The following is a 16,531-nucleotide window of genomic DNA, read 5'->3' as shown; positions in this document are numbered from 1 at the left end:
TAGAAGCACAGCGCTAGCAGAAACGAATGTTTCTCGACGTTTTCTAACTCAGGGAACAAGTTGCACACTTCTGAGATGCATTTGGGCAACTTTGTCAGAAATGAGTTTTTTGCCTAAAGAGACATGCCTATTTCCGCAGTAGTACAGATTCTGAGTATGTAACTGGGCTTGATGAAATCAGCATTTCCCTTGCTTCCCTGTACGTAGGGAAGCTCAGTTTTAGTCACAGTAGGTCCCACAAGTGTCTCCTCAGTGTGTTCCCATTTCCTTAGAAACAGTGTATTTGCTGGGAGAAAAGTGCATTACTGTGCGCTTTCACCGTTCAGCAAATACATGTGTAGAAGCACAGCGCTAGCAGAAACGACCGTTTCTCGACGTTTTCTAACTCAGGGAACAAGTTGCACACTTCTGAGATGCATTTGGGCAACTTTGTCAGAAATGAGTTTTTTGCCTAAAGAGACATGCCTATTTGCGCAGTAGTACAGATTCTGAGTATGTAACTGGGCTTGATGAAATCAGCATTTCCCTTGCTTCCCTGTGCGTAGGGAAGCTCAGTTTTAGTCACAGTAGCTCCCACAAGTGTCTCCTCAGTGTGTTCCCATTTCCCTAGAAACAGTGTATTTGCTGGGAGAAAAGTGCATTACTGTGCACTTTCACCGTTCAGCAAATACATGTGTAGAAGCACAGCGCTAGCAGAAACGAACGTTTCTCGACGTTTTCTAACTCAGGGAACAAGTTGCACACTTCTGAGATGCATTTGGGCTACTTTGTCAGAAATCAGTTTTTTGCCTAAAGAGACATGCCTATTTGCGCAGTAGTACAGATTCTGAGTATGTAACTGGGCTTGATGAAATCAGCATTTCTCTTGCTTCCCTGTGCGTAGGGAAGCTCAGTTTTAGTCACAGTAGCTCACACAAGTGTCTCCTCAGTGTGTTCCCATTTCCTTAGAAACAGTGTATTTACTGGGAGAAAAGTGCATTACTGTGCGCTTTCACCGTTCAGCAAATACATGTGTAGAAGCACAGCGCTAGCAGAAACGAACGTTTCTCGACGTTTTCTAACTCAGGGAACAAGTTGCACACTTCTGAGATGCATTTGGGCAACTTTATCAGAAATGAGTTTTTTGCCTAAAGAGACAGGCCTATTTATGCAGTAGTACAGATTCTGAGTATGTAACTGGGCTTGATGAAATCAGCATTTCTCTTGCTTCCCTGTGCGTAGGGAAGCTCAGTTTTAGTCACAGTAGCTCCCACAAGTGTCTCCTCAGTGTGTTCCCATTTCCTTAGAAACAGTGTATTTGCTGGGAGAAAAGTGCATTACTGTGCGCTTTCACCGTTCAGCAAATACATGTGTAGAAGCAGAGCGCTAGCAGAAACGAACGTTTCTCGACGTTTTCTAACTCAGGGAACAAGTTGCACACTTCTGAGATGCATTTGGGCAACTTTGTCAGAAATGAGTTTTTTGCCTACAGAGACATGCCTATTTGCGCAGTAGTACAGATTCTGAGTATGTAACTGGGCTTGATGAAATCAGCATTTCTCTTGCTTCCCTGTGCGTAGGGAAGCTCAGTTTTAGTCACAGTAGGTCCCACAAGTGTCTCCTCAGTGTGTTCCCATTTCCTTAGAAACAGTGTATTTGCTGGGAGAAAAGTGCATTACTGTGCGCTTTCACCATTCAGCAAATACATGAGTAGAAGCACAGCGCTATCAGAAACGACCGTTTCTCGACGTTTTCTAACTCACGGAACAAGTTGCACACTTCTGAGATGCATTTGGGCAATTTTGTCAGAAATGAGTTTTTGCCTAAAGAGACATGCCTATTTGCGCAGTAGTACAGATTCTGAGTATGTAACTGGGCTTGATGAAATCAGCATTTCTCTTGCTTCCCTGTGCGTAGAGAAGCTCAGTTTTAGTCACTGTAGCTCCCACAAGTGTCTCCTCAGTGTGTTCCCATTTCCTTAGAAACAGTGTATTTGCTGGGAGAAAAGCACAATACTGTGCGCTTTCACCGTTCAGCAAATACATGTGTAGAAGCACAGCGCTAGCAGAAACGAATGTTTCTCGACGTTTTCTAACTCAGGGAACAAGTTGCACACTTCTGAGATGCATTTGGGCAACTTTGTCAGAAATGAGTTTTTTGCCTAAAGAGACATGCCTATTTGCGCAGTAGTATAGATTCTGAGTATGTACTGGGCTTGATGATATCAGCATTTCTCTTGCTTCCCTGTGCGTAAGGAAGCTCAGTTTTAGTCACAGTAGCTCCCAGAAGTGTCTCCTAAGTGTGTTCCCATTTCCTTAAAAACATTGTATTTGCTGGGAGAAAAGTGCATTACTGTGCGCTTTCACCGTTCAGCAAATACATGTGTAGAAGCACAGCGCTAGCAGAAACGACCGTTTCTCGACGTTTTCTAACTCAGGGAACAAGTTGCACACTTCTGAGATGTATTTGGGCAACTTTGTCAGAAATGAGTTTTTTGCCTAAAGAGACATGCCTATTTGCGCAGTAGTACAGATTCTGAGTATGTAACTGGGCTTGATGAAATCAGCATTTCTCTTGCTTCCCTGTGCGTAGGGAAGCTCAGTTTTAGTCACAGTAGCTCCCACAAGTGTCTCTTCAGTGTGTTCTCATTTCCTTAGAAACAGTGTATTTGCTGGAAGAAAAGTGCATTACTGTGTGCTTTCACCGTTCAGCAAATACATGTGTAGAAGCACAGCGCTAGCAGAAACGACCGTTTCTCGGTGTTTTCTATCTCAGGGAACAAGTTGCACACTTCTGAGACGCATTTGGGCAACTTTGTCAGAAATGAGTTTTTTGCCTAAAGAGACATGCCTCTTTGCGCAGTAGTACAGATTCTGAGTATGTAACTGGGCTTGATGAAATCAGCATTTCTCTTGCTTCCCTGTGTATAGGGAAGCTCAGTTTTAGTCACAGTAGCTCCCACAAGTGTCTCCTCAGTGTGTTCCCATTTCCTTAGAAACAGTGTATTTGCTGGGAGAAAAGTGCATTTCTGTGCGCTTTCACCGTTCAGCAAATACATGTATAGAAGCACAGCGCTAGCAGAAACGAATGTTTCTCGACGTTTTCTAACTCAGGGAACAAGTTGCACACTTCTGAGATGCATTTGGGCAACTTTGTCAGAAATGAGTTTTTTGCCTAAAGAGACATGCCTATTTCCGCAGTAGTACAGATTCTGAGTATGTAACTGGGCTTGATGAAATCAGCATTTCCCTTGCTTCCCTGTACGTAGGGAAGCTCAGTTTTAGTCACAGTAGGTCCCACAAGTGTCTCCTCAGTGTGTTCCCATTTCCTTAGAAACAGTGTATTTGCTGGGAGAAAAGTGCATTACTGTGCGCTTTCACCGTTCAGCAAATACATGTGTAGAAGCACAGCGCTAGCAGAAACGACCGTTTCTCGACGTTTTCTAACTCAGGGAACAAGTTGCACACTTCTGAGATGCATTTGGGCAACTTTGTCAGAAATGAGTTTTTTGCCTAAAGAGACATGCCTATTTGCGCAGTAGTACAGATTCTGAGTATGTAACTGGGCTTGATGAAATCAGCATTTCCCTTGCTTCCCTGTGCGTAGGGAAGCTCAGTTTTAGTCACAGTAGCTCCCACAAGTGTCTCCTCAGTGTGTTCCCATTTCCCTAGAAACAGTGTATTTGCTGGGAGAAAAGTGCATTACTGTGTGCTTTCACCGTTCAGCAAATACATGTGTAGAAGCACAACTCTAGCAGAAACGCCGTTTCTCGACGTTATCTAACTCAGGGAACAAGTTGCACACTTCTGAGATGCATTTGGCCAACTTTGTCAGAAATGAGTTTTTTGCCTAAAGAGACATGCCTATTTGCCCAGTAGTACAGATTCTGAGTATGTAACTGGGCTTGATGAAATCAGCAACATCTCTTGCTTCCCTGTGCGTAGGGAAGCTCAGTTTTAGTCACAGTAGCTCCCAGAAGTGTCTCCTAAGTGTGTTCCCATTTCCTTAGAAACAGTGTATTTGCTGGGAGAAAAGTGCATTACTGTGCGCTTTCACCGTTCAGCAAATACATGTGTAGAAGCACAGCGCTAGCAGAAACGACCGTTTCTCGACGTTTTCTAACTCAGGGAACAAGTTGCACACTTCTGAGATGCATTTGGGCAACTTTGTCAGAAATGAGTTTTTTGCCTAAAGAGACATGCCTATTTGCGCAGTAGTACAGATTCTGAGTATGTAACTGGGCTTGATGAAATCAGCATTTCCCTTGCTTCCCTGTGCGTAGGGAAGCTCAGTTTTAGTCACAGTAGGTCCCACAAGTGTCTCCTCAGTGTGTTCCCATTTCCTTAGAAACAGTGTATTTGCTGGGAGAAAAGTGCATTACTGTGTGCTTTCACCGTTCAGCAAATACATGTGTAGAAGCACAACTCTAGCAGAAACGCCGTTTCTCGACGTTATCTAACTCAGGGAACAAGTTGTACACTTCTGAGATGCATTTGGGCAACTTTGTCAGAAATGAGTTTTTTGCCTAAAGAGACATGCCTATTTGCGCAGTAGTACAGATTCTGAGTATGTAACTGGGCTTGATGAAATCAGCATTTCACTTGCTTCCCTGTGCGTAGGGAAGCTCAGTTTTAGTCACAGTAGCTCCCACAAGTGTCTCCTCAGTGTGGTCCCATTTCCTTAGAAACAGTGTATTTGCTGGGAGAAAAGTGCATTACTGTGGGCTTTCACCGTTCAGCAAATACATGTGTAGAAGCACAGCGCTAGCAGAAACGACCGTTTCTCGACGTTTTCTAACTCAGGGAACAAGTTGCACACTTCTGAGATGCATTTGGGCAACTTTGTCAGAAATGAGTTTTTTGCCTAAAGAGACATGCCTATTTGCGCAGTAGTACAGATTCTGAGTATGTAACTGGGCTTGATGAAATCAGCATTTCTCTTGCTTCCCTGTGCGTAGGGAAGCTCAGTTTTAGTCACAGTAGCTCCCACAAATGTCTCCTCAGTGTGTTCCCATTTCCTTAGAAACAGTGTATTTGCTGGGAGAAAAGTGCATTACTGTGGGCTTTCACCGTTCAGCAAATACATGTGTAGAAGCACAGCGCTAGCAGAAACGACCGTTTCTCGACGTTTTCTAACTCAGGGAACAAGTTGCACACTTCTGAGATGCATTTGTGCAACTTTGTCAGAAATGAGTTTTTTGCCTACAGAGACATGCCTATTTGCACAGTATTACAGATTCTGAGTATGTAACTGGGCTTGATGAAATCAGCATTTCCCTTGCTTCCCTGTACGTAGGGAAGCTCAGTTTTAGTCACAGTAGGTCCCACAAGTGTCTCCTCATTGTGTTCCCATTTCCTTAGAAACAGTGTATTTGCTGGGAGAAAAGTGCATTACTGTGCGCTTTCACCGTTAAGCAAATACATGTGTAGAAGCACAGCGCTAGCAGAAACGAACGTTTCTCGACGTTTTCTTACTCAGGGAACAAGATGCACACTTCTGAGATGCATTTGGGCAACTTTGTCAGAAATGAGTTTTTTGCCTAAAGAGACATGCCTATTTGCGCAGTAGTACAGATTCTGAGTATGTAACTGGGCTTGATGAAATCAGCATTTCTCTTGCTTCCGTGTGCGTAGGGAAGCTCAGTTTTAGTCACAGTAGCTCCCACAAGTGTCTCCTCAGGGTGTTCCCATTTCCTTAGAAACAGTGTATTTGCTGGGAGAAAAGTGCATTACTGTGCGCTTTCACCATTCAGCAAATACATGTGTAGAAGCACAGCGCTAGCAGAAACGACCGTTTCTCGACGTTTTCTAACTCACGGCACAAGTTGCACATTTCTGAGATGCATTTGGGCAATTTTGTCAGAAATGAGTTTTTGCCTAAAGAGACATGCCTATTTGCGCAGTAGTACAGATTCTGAGTATGTAACTGGGCTTGATGAAATCAGCATTTCTCTTGCTTTTCTGTGCGTAGGGAAGCTCAGTTTTAGTCACTGTAGCTCCCACAAGTGTCTCCTCAGTGTGTTCCCAATTCCCTAGAAACAGTGTATTTGCTGGGAGAAAAGTGCATTACTGTGCGCTTTCACCGTTCAGCAAACACATGTGTAGAAGCACAGCGCTAGCAGAAACGACCGTTTCTCGACGTTTTCTAACTCAGGGAACAAGTTGCACACTTCTGAGATGCATTTGGGCAACTTTGTCAGAAATGAGTTTTTTGCCTAAAGAGACATGCCTATTTGCACAGTAGTACAGATTCTGAGTATGTACTGGGCTTGATGAAATCAGCATTTCTCTTGCTTCCCTGTGCGTAAGGAAGCTCAGTTTTAGTCACAGTAGCTCCCAGAAGTGTCTCCTCAGTGTGTTCCCATTTCCTTAGAAACAGTGTATTTGCTGGGAGAAAAGTGCATTACTGTGCGCTTTCACCGTTCAGCAAATACATGTGTAGAAGCACAGCGCTAGCAGAAACGACCGTTTCTTGGCGTTTTCTATCTCAGGGAACAAGTTGCACACTTCTGAGACGCATTTGGGCAACTTTGTCAGAAATGAGTTTTTTGCCTTAAGAGACATGCCTCTTTGCGCAGTAGTACAGATTCTGAGTATGTAACTGGGCTTGATGAAATCAGCATTTCTCTTGCTTCCCTGTGCGTAGGGAAGCTCAGTTTTAGTCACAGTAGCTCCCACTATTGTCTCCTCAGTGTGTTCCCATTTCCTTAGAAACAGTGTATTTGCTGGGAGAAAAGTGCATTACTGTGCGCTTTCACCGTTCAGCAAATACATGTGTAGAAGCACAGCGCTAGCAGAAACGACCGTTTCTCGACGTTTTCTAACTCAGGGAACAAGTTGCCCACTTCTGACATGCATTTGGGCAACTTTGTCAGAAATGAGTTTTTTGCCTAAAGAGACATGCCTATTTGCGCAGTAGTACAGATTCTGAGTATGTAACAGGGCTTGATGAAATCAGCATTTCTCTTGCTTCCCTGTGCATAGGGAAGCTCTGTTTTAGTCACAGTAGCTCCCACAAGTGTCTCCTCAGTGTGTTCCCATTTCCTTAGAAACAGTGTATTTGCTGGGAGAAAAGTGCATTACTGTGCGCTTTCACCGTTCAGCAAATACATGTGTAGAAGCACAGCGCTAGCAGAAACGACCGTTTCTCGACGTTTTCTAACTCAGGGAACAAGTTGCACACTTCTGAGATGCATTTGGGCAACTTTGTCAGAAATGAGTTTTTTGCCTAAAGAGACATGCCTATTTGCGCAGTAGTACAGATTCTGAGTATGTAACTGGGCTTGATGAAATCAGCATTTCTCTTGCTTCCCTGTGCGTAGGGAAGCTCAGTTTTAGTCACAGTAGCTCCCACAAGTGTCTCCTCAGTGTGTTCCCATTTCCTTAGAAACAGTGTATTTGCTGGGAGAAAAGTGCATTACTGTGTGTTTTCACCGTTCAGCAAATACATGTGTAGAAGCACAACTCTAGCAGAAACGCCGTTTCTCGACGTTATCTAACTCAGGGAACAAGTTGCACACTTCTGAGATGCATTTGGGCAACTTTGTCAGAAATGAGTTTTTTGCCTAAAGAGACATGCCTATTTGCGCAGTAGTACAGATTCTGAGTATGTAACTGGGCTTGATGAAATCAGCATTTCTCTTGCTTCCCTGTGCGTAGGGAAGCTCAGTTTTAGTCACAGTAGCTCCCACAAGTGTCTCCTCAGTGTGTTCCCATTTCCTTAGAAACAGTGTATTTGCTGGGAGAAAAGTGCATTACTGTGCGCTTTCACCGTTCAGCAAATACATGTGTAGAAGCACAGCGCTAGCAGAAACGACCGTTTCTCGACGTTTTCTAACTCAGGGAACAAGTTGCACACTTCTGAGATGCATTTGGGCAACTTTGTCAGAAATGAGTTTTTTGCCTACAGAGACATGCCTATTTGCGCAGTAGTACAGATTCTGAGTATGTAACTGGGCTTGATGAAATCAGCATTTCTCTTGTTTCCCTGTGCGTAGGGAAGCTCAGTTTTAGTCACAGTAGCTCCCACAAGTGTCTCCTCAGTGTGTTCCCATTTCCTTAGAAACAGTGTATTTGCTGGGAGAAAAGTGCATTACTGTGCGCTTTCACCGTTCAGCAAATACATGTGTAGAAGCACAGCGCTAGCAGAAACGACCGTTTCTCGACGTTTTCTAACTCAGGGAACAAGTTGCCCACTTCTGAGATGCATTTGGGCCACTTTGTCAGAAATGAGTTTTTTGCCTAAAGAGACATGCCTATTTGCGCAGTAGTACAGATTCTGAGTATGTAACAGGGCTTGATGAAATCAGCATTTCTCTTGCTTCCCTGTGCATAGGGAAGCTCTGTTTTAGTCACAGTAGCTCCCACAAGTGTCTCCTCAGTGTGTTCCCATTTCCTTAGAAACAGTGTATTTGCTGGGAGAAAAGTGCATTACTGTGCGCTTTCACCGTTCAGCAAATACATGTGTAGAAGCACAGCGCTAGCAGAAACGATCGTTTCTTGGCGTTTTCTATCTCAGGGAACAAGTTGCACACTTCTGAGACGCATTTGGGCAACTTTGTCAGAAATGAGTTTTTTGCCTTAAGAGACATGCCTCTTTGCGCAGTAGTACAGATTCTGAGTATGTAACTGGGCTTGATGAAATCAGCATTTCTCTTGCTTCCCTGTGCGTAGGGAAGCTCAGTTTTAGTCACAGTAGCTCCCACAAGTGTCTCCTCAGTGTGTTCCCATTTCCTTAGAAACAGTGTATTTGCTGGGAGAAAAGTGCATTACTGTGCGCTTTCACCGTTCAGCAAATACATGTGTAGAAGCACAGCGCTAGCAGAAACGACCGTTTCTCGACGTTTCCTAACTCAGGGAACAAGTTGCCCACTTCTGAGATGCATTTGGGCCACTTTGTCAGAAATGAGTTTTTTGCCTAAAGAGACATGCCTATTTGCGCAGTAGTACAGATTCTGAGTATGTAACAGGGCTTGATGAAATCAGCATTTCTCTTGCTTCCCTGTGCATAGGGAAGCTCTGTTTTAGTCACAGTAGCTCCCACAAGTGTCTCCTCAGTGTGTTCCCATTTCCTTAGAAACAGTGTATTTGCTGGGAGAAATGTGCATTACTGTGCGCTTTCACCGTTCAGCAAATACATGTGTAGAAGCACAGCGCTAGCAGAAACGACCGTTTCTTGGCGTTTTCTATCTCAGGGAACAAGTTGCACACTTCTGAGACGCATTTGGGCAACTTTGTCAGAAATGAGTTTTTTGCCTTAAGAGACATGCCTCTTTGCGCAGTAGTACAGATTCTGAGTATGTAACTGGGCTTGATGAAATCAGCATTTCTCTTGCTTCCCTGTGCGTAGGGAAGCTCAGTTTTAGTCACAGTAGCTCCCACAAGTGTCTCCTCAGTGTGTTCCCATTTCCTTAGAAACAGTGTATTTGCTGGGAGAAAAGTGCATTACTGTGCGCTTTCACCGTTCAGCAAATACATGTGTAGAAGCACAGCGCTAGCAGAAACGACCGTTTCTCGACGTTTTCTAACTCAGGGAACAAGTTGCCCACTTCTGAGATGCATTTGGGCCACTTTGTCAGAAATGAGTTTTTTGCCTAAAGAGACATGCCTATTTGCGCAGTAGTACAGATTCTGAGTATGTAACTGGGCTTGATGAAATCAGCATTTCTCTTGCTTCCCTGTGCGTAGGGAAGCTCAGTTTTAGTCACAGTAGCTCCCACAAGTTTCTCCTCAGTGTGTTCCCATTTCCTTAGAAACAGTGTATTTGCTGGGAGAAAAGTGCATTACTGTGCGCTTTCACCGTTCAGCAAATACATGTGTAGAAGCACAGCGCTAGCAGAAACGACCGTTTCTCGACGTTTTCTAACTCAGGGAACAAGTTGCCCACTTCTGATATGCATTTGGGCCACTTTGTCAGAAATGAGTTTTTTGCCTAAAGAGACATGCCTATTTGCGCAGTAGTACAGATTCTGAGTATGTAACAGGGCTTGATGAAATCAGCATTTCTCTTGCTTCCCTATGCATAGGGAAGATCTGTTTTAGTCACAGTAGCTCCCACAAGTGTCTCCTCAGTGTGTTCCCATTTCCTTAGAAACAGTGTATTTGCTGGGAGAAAAGTGCATTACTGTGCGCTTTCACCGTTCAGCAAATACATGTGTAGAAGCACAGCGCTAGCAGAAACGACCGTTTTTTGGCGTTTTCTATCTCAGGGAACAAGTTGCACACTTCTGAGACGCATTTGGGCAACTTTGTCAGAAATGAGTTTTTTGCCTTAAGAGACATGCCTCTTTGCGCAGTAGTACAGATTCTGAGTATGTAACTGGGCTTGATGAAATCAGCATTTCTCTTGCTTCCCTGTGCGTAGGGAAGCTCAGTTTTAGTCACAGTAGCTCCCACAAGTGTCTCCTCAGTGTGTTCCCATTTCCTTAGAAACAGTGTATTTGCTGGGAGAAAAGTGCATTACTGTGCGCATTCACCGTTCAGCAAATACATGTGTAGAAGCACAGCGCTAGCAGAAACGACCGTTTCTCGACGTTTTCTAACTCAGGGAACAAGTTGCCCACTTCTGAGATGCATTTGGGCCACTTTGTCAGAAATGAGTTTTTTGCCTAAAGAGACATGCCTATTTGCGCAGTAGTACAGATTCTGAGTATGTAACTGGGCTTGTTGAAATCAGCATTTCTCTTGCTTCCCTGTGCGTAGGGAAGCTCAGTTTTAGTCACAGTAGCTCCCACAAGTGTCTCCTCAGTGTGTTCCCATTTCCTTAGAAACAGTGTATTTGCTGGGAGAAAAGTGCATTACTGTGCGCTTTCACCGTTCAGCAAATACATGTGTAGAAGCACAGCGCTAGCAGAAACGACCGTTTCTCGACGTTTTCTAACTCAGGGAACAATTTGCCCACTTCTGAGATGCATTTGGGCCACTTTGTCATAAATGAGTTTTTTGCCTAAAGAGACATGCCTATTTGCGCAGTAGTACAGATTCTGAGTATGTAACAGGGCTTGATGAAATCAGCATTTCTCTTGCTTCCCTGTGCATAGGGAAGCTCTGTTTTAGTCACAGTAGCTCCCACAAGTGTCTCCTCAGTGTGTTCCCATTTCCTTAGAAACAGTGTATTTGCTGGGAGAAAAGTGCATTACTGTGCGCTTTCACCGTTCAGCAAATACATGTGTAGAAGCACAGCGCTAGCAGAAACGACCGTTTCTCGACGTTTTCTAACTCAGGGAACAAGTTGCACACTTCTGAGATGCATTTGGGCAACTTTGTCAGAAATGAGTTTTTTGCCTAAAGAGACATGCCTATTTGCGCAGTAGTACAGATTCTGAGTATGTAACTGGGCTTGATGAAATCAGCATTTCTCTTGCTTCCCTGTGCGTAGGGAAGCTCAGTTTTAGTCACAGTAGCTCCCACAAGTGTCTCCTCAGTGTGTTCCCATTTCCTTAGAAACAGTGTATTTGCTGGGAGAAAAGTGCATTACTGTGTGTTTTCACCGTTCAGCAAATACATGTGTAGAAGCACAACTCTAGCAGAAACGCCGTTTCTCGACGTTATCTAACTCAGGGAACAAGTTGCACACTTCTGAGATGCATTTGGGCAACTTTGTCAGAAATGAGTTTTTTGCCTAAAGAGACATGCCTATTTGCGCAGTAGTACAGATTCTGAGTATGTAACTGGGCTTGATGAAATCAGCATTTCTCTTGCTTCCCTGTGCGTAGGGAAGCTCAGTTTTAGTCACAGTAGCTCCCAGAAGTGTCTCCTCAGTGTGTTCCCATTTCCTTAGAAACAGTGTATTTGCTGGGAGAATAGTGCATTACTGTGCGCTTTCACCGTTCAGCAAATACATGTGTAGAAGCACAGCGCTAGCAGAAACGAACGTTTCTCGACGTTTTCTAACTCAGGGAACAAGTTGCACACTTCTGAGATGCATTTGGGCAACTTTGTCAGAAATGAGTTTTTTGCCTACAGAGACATGCCTATTTGCGCAGTAGTACAGATTCTGAGTATGTAACTGGGCTTGATGAAATCAGCATTTCTCTTTCTTCCCTGTGCGTAGGGAAGCTCAGTTTTAGTCACAGTAGCTCCCACAAGTGTCTCCTCAGTGTGTTCCCATTTCCTTAGAAACAGTGTATTTGCTGGGAGAAAAGTGCATTACTGTGCGCTTTCACCGTTCAGCAAATACATGTGTAGAAGCACAGCGCTAGCAGAAACGACCGTTTCTCGACGTTTTCTAACTCAGAGAACAAGTTGCCCACTTCTGAGATGCATTTGGGCCACTTTGTCAGAAATGAGTTTTTTGCCTAAAGAGACATGCCTATTTGCGCAGTAGTACAGATTCTGAGTATGTAACTGGGCTTGATGAAATCAGCATTTCCCTTGCTTCCCTGTACGTAGGGAAGCTCAGTTTTAGTCACAGTAGGTCCCACAAGTGTCTCCTCAGTGTGTTCCCATTTCCTTAGAAACAGTGTATTTGCTGGGAGAAAAGTGCATTACTGTGCGCTTTCACCGTTCAGCAAATACATGTGTAGAAGCACAGCGCTAGCAGAAACGACCGTTTCTCGACGTTTTCTAACTCAGGGAACAAGTTGCACACTTCTGAGATGCATTTGGGCAACTTTGTCAGAAATGAGTTTTTTGCCTAAAGAGACATGCCTATTTGCGCAGTAGTACAGATTCTGAGTATGTAACTGGGCTTGATGAAATCAGCATTTCCCTTGCTTCCCTGTGCGTAGGGAAGCTCAGTTTTAGTCACAGTAGGTCCCACAAGTGTCTCCTCAGTGTGTTCCCATTTCCCTAGAAACAGTGTATTTGCTGGGAGAAAAGTGCATTACTGTGTGCTTTCACCGTTCAGCAAATACATGTGTAGAAGAATAATTCTAGCAGAAACGCCGTTTCTCGACGTTATCTAACTCGTGGAACAAGTTGCACACTTCTGAGATTCATTTGGGCAACTTTGTCAGAAATGAGTTTTTTGCCTAAAGAGACATGCCTATTTGCGCAGTAGTACAGATTCTGAGTATGTAACTGGGCTTTATGAAATCAGCAACATCTCTTGCTTCCCTGTGCGTAGGGAAGCTCAGTTTTAGTCACAGTAGCTCCCAGAAGTGTCTCCTAAGTGTGTTCCCATTTCCTTAGAAACAGTGTATTTGCTGGGAGAAAAGTGCATTACTGTGCGCTTTCACCGTTCAGCAAATACATGTGTAGAAGCACAGCGCTAGCAGAAACGACCGTTTCTCGACGTTTTCTAACTCAGGGAACAAGTTGCACACTTCTGAGATGCATTTGGGCCACTTTGTCAGAAATGAGTTTTTTGCCTAAAGAGACATGCCTATTTGCACAGTATCTGAGTATGTAACAGGGCTTGATGAAATCAGCATTTCTCTTGCTTCCCTGTGCATAGGGAAGCTCTGTTTTAGTCACAGTAGCTCCCACAAGTGTCTCCTCAGTGTGTTCCCATTTCCTTAGAAACAGTGTATTTGCTGGGAGAAAAGTGCATTACTGTGCGCTTTCACCGTTCAGCAAATACATGTGTAGAAGCACAGCGCTAGCAGAAACGACCGTTTCTCGACGTTTTCTAACTCAGGGAACAAGTTGCACACTTCTGAGATGCATTTGGGCAACTTTGTCAGAAATGAGTTTTTTGCCTAAAGAGACATGCCTATTTGCGCAGTCGTACAGATTCTGAGTATGTAACTGGGCTTGATGAAATCAGCATTTCACTTGCTTCCCTGTGCGTAGGGAAGCTCAGTTTTAGTCACAGTAGCTCCCACAAGTGTCTCCTCAGTGTGTTCCCATTTCCTTAGAAACAGTGTATTTGCTGGGAGAAAAGTGCATTACTGTGCGCTTTCACCGTTCAGCAAATACATGTGTAGAAGCACAGCGCTAGCAGAAACGACCGTTTCTCGACGTTTTCTAACTCAGGGAACAAGTTGCACACTTCTGAGATGCATTTGGGCAACTTTGTCAGAAATGAGTTTTTTGCCTAAAGAGACATGCCTATTTGCGCAGTAGTACAGATTCTGAGTATGTAACTGGGCTTGATGAAATCAGCATTTCTCTTGCTTCCCTGTGCGTAGGGAAGCTCAGTTTTAGTCACAGTAGCTCCCACAAGTGTCTCCTCAGTTTGTTCCCATTTCCTGAGAAACAGTGTATTTGCTGGGAGAAAAGTGCATTACTGTGCGCTTTCACCGTTCAGCAAATACATGTGTAGAAGCACAGCGCTAGCAGAAACGACCGTTTCTCGACGTTTTCTAACTCAGGGAACAAGTTGCACACTTCTGAGATGCATTTGGGCAACTTTGTCAGAAATGAGTTTTTTGCCTAAAGAGACATGCCTATTTGCGCAGTAGTACAGATTCTGAGTATGTAACTGGGCTTGATGAAATCAGCATTTCTCTTGCTTTCCTGTGCGTAGGGAAGTTCAGTTTTAGTCACAGTAGCTCCCACAAGTGTCTCCTCAGTGTGTTCCCATTTCCTTAGAAACAGTGTATTTGCTGGGAGAAAAGTGCATTACTGTGCGCGTTCACCGTTCAGCAAATACATGTGTAGAAGCACAGCGCTAGCAGAAACGACCGTTTCTCGACGTTTTCTAACTCAGGGAACAAGTTGCACACTTCTGAAATGCATTTGGGCAACTTTGTCAGAAATGAGTTTTTTGCCTAAAGAGACATGCCTATTTGCGCAGTAGTACAGATTCTGAGTATGTAACTGGGCTTGATGAAATCAGCATTTCCCTTGCTTCCCTGTGCGTAGGGAAGCTCAGTTTTAGTCACAGTAGGTCCCAGAAGTGTCTCCTCAGTGTGTTCCCATTTCCTTAGAAACAGTGTATTTGCTGGGAGAAAAGTGCATTACTGTGTGCTTTCACCGTTCAGCAAATACATGTGTAGAAGCACAACTCTAGCAGAAACGCCGTTTCTCGACGTTATCTAACTCAGGGAACAAGTTGCACACTTCTGAGATGCATTTGGGCAACATTGTGAGAAATGAGTTTTTTGCCTAAAGAGACATGCCTATTTGTGCAGTAGTACAGATTCTGAGTATGTAACAGGGCTTGATGAAATCAGCATTTCTCTTGCTTCCCTGTGCGTAGGGAAGCTCAGTTTTAGTCACAGTAGCTCCCACAAGTGTCTCCTCAGTGTGTTCCCATTTCCTTAGAAACAGTGTATTTGTTGGGAGAAAAGTGCATTACTGTGTGCTTTCACCGTTCAGCAAATACATGTGTAGAAGCACAGCGCTAGCAGAAACGACCGTTTCTCGACGTTTTCTAACTCAGGGAAGAAGTTGCACACTTCTGAAATGCATTTGGGCAACTTTGTCAGAAATGAGTTTTTTGCCTAAAGAGACATGCCTATTTGCGCAGTAGTACAGATTCTGAGTATGTAACTGGGCTTGATGAAATCAGCATTTCCCTTGCTTCCCTGTGCGTAGTTAAGCTCAGTTTTAGTCACAGTAGGTCCCAGAAGTGTCTCCTCAGTGTGTTCCCATTTCCTTAGAAACAGTGTATTTGCTGGGAGAAAAGTGCATTACTGTGTGCTTTCACCGTTCAGCAAATACATGTGTAGAAGCACAACTCTAGCAGAAACGCCGTTTCTCGACGTTATCTAACTCAGGGAACAAGTTGCACACTTCTGAGATGCATTTGGGCAACTTTGTGAGAAATGAGTTTTTTGCCTAAAGAGACATGCCTATTTGTGCAGTAGTACAGATTCTGAGTATGTAACAGGGCTTGATGAAATCAGCATTTCTCTTGCTTCCCTGTGCGTAGGGAAGCTCAGTTTTAGTCACAGTAGCTCCCACAAGTGTCTCCTCAGTGTGTTCCCATTTCCTTAGAAACAGTGTATTTGTTGGGAGAAAAGTGCATTACTGTGTGCTTTCACCGTTCAGCAAATACATGTGTAGAAGCACAGCGCTAGCAGAAACGACCGTTTCTCGACGTTTTCTAACTCAGGGAAGAAGTTGCACACTTCTGAAATGCATTTGGGCAACTTTGTCAGAAATGAGTTTTTTGCCTAAAGAGACATGCCTATTTGCGCAGTAGTACAGATTCTGAGTATGTAACAGGGCTTGATGAAATCAGCATTTCTCTTGCTTCCCTGTGCATAGGGAAGCTCTGTTTTAGTCACAGTAGCTCCCACAAGTGTCTCCTCAGTGTGTTCCCATTTCCTTAGAAACAGTGTATTTGCTGGGAGAAAAGTGCATTACTGTGCGCTTTCACCGTTCAGCAAATACATGTATAGAAGCACAGCGCTAGCAGAAACGAATGTTTCTCGACGTTTTCTAACTCAGGGAACAAGTTGCACACTTCTGAGATGCATTTGGGCAACTTTGTCAGAAATGAGTTTTTTGCCTAAAGAGACATGCCTATTTGCGCAGTAGTACGGAATATTAGTATGTAACTGGGCTTGATGAAATCAGCATTTCTCTTGCTTCCCTGTGCGTAGGGAAGCTCAGTTTTAGTCACAGTAGCTCCCACAAGTGTCTCCTCAGTGTGTTCCCATTTCCTTAGAAACAGTGTATTTGCTGGGAGAAAAGTGCATTACTGTGCGCTTTCACCGTTC

The sequence above is a fragment of the Acomys minous genome (assembly GCF_964271855.1).
Source record: "Acomys minous genome assembly, contig: scaffold_29, whole genome shotgun sequence".
In the NCBI taxonomy this organism is placed as follows: Eukaryota; Metazoa; Chordata; class Mammalia; order Rodentia; family Muridae; genus Acomys; species Acomys minous.
This window is presented reverse-complemented; position numbering follows the sequence as displayed.